We start from the raw sequence: 867 nt of genomic DNA on the forward strand, positions 1-867 counted from the left end.
GTTCAGGTCATTATTATTATTATTATTATTATTATTATTATTCAATTTGTGGACATTTTTTAAATTTTTTTGCCTTTTTTTATATCCCAATTTGGGATGGAGGAAAACATTTCAAAATCCCCAAAATTCTCATGGGACAGTCTTAAGTAGTTTCAAGTATCTGAAAGGTATCTGATTTATTGAATGACCTTTAATCAGCTCAGCCCTACCAGGGATCTGCTTAAGACAAGAAAGGTTTCACTATAGATTCCAGTTTCCCAGTTCATTACAACCTGAGGTCTTGATCCTGCAGAGATGTCTGTACGTGCAGCCCAGTGGTAAGGTTAAGATTCTGTCATGGGTATTTTTAGTAAAAGTCAGGGACAATAAACAAAAATTCACAGAAGCCCGTGAGCTCTCCCTGATTTTTCCCAAAAACACCTGGAGGGGAGCGGGGACAGAGTGCCGCTGGGGCTTGCAGCTGCTCAGCCTCACTGCTGCTTCTGTGTCAGTGGATGACCTGGAAGGGGTGATCGAACTCTGGCTGCTGCTCTGACGGGTTGGGGACCGTTGCTCAAATGTTCCGGCAGCCCCCGGGGCTGACCACTAGCCCACGGTTCCAGTTGCCTTGGAATCCATGACCTCTGTGATGGAATTGTAACCTTACCCATTGGTCAAGGTGTGTTATGTTTCCCTCTGTTTCCAATCCACAGAGGGTCTGAGTGCATTACAGCCCCGGCTAGCGAGCCTGGCTCTTAGCTCAAGTTGTAGAGATTTGTCTCTTTTAGCTGTGGAGGGCCCTGGTTCCATTCCTTAAGTCAGCCAAGAGATCAGCTGTCATGCATGCAGAGTTTACACACTGACATTCAGTCCCATTGACTTTGGGTA

The sequence above is a fragment of the Gopherus evgoodei genome, chromosome 1, assembly GCF_007399415.2.
Source record: "Gopherus evgoodei ecotype Sinaloan lineage chromosome 1, rGopEvg1_v1.p, whole genome shotgun sequence".
Lineage (NCBI taxonomy): Eukaryota > Metazoa > Chordata > Testudines > Testudinidae > Gopherus > Gopherus evgoodei.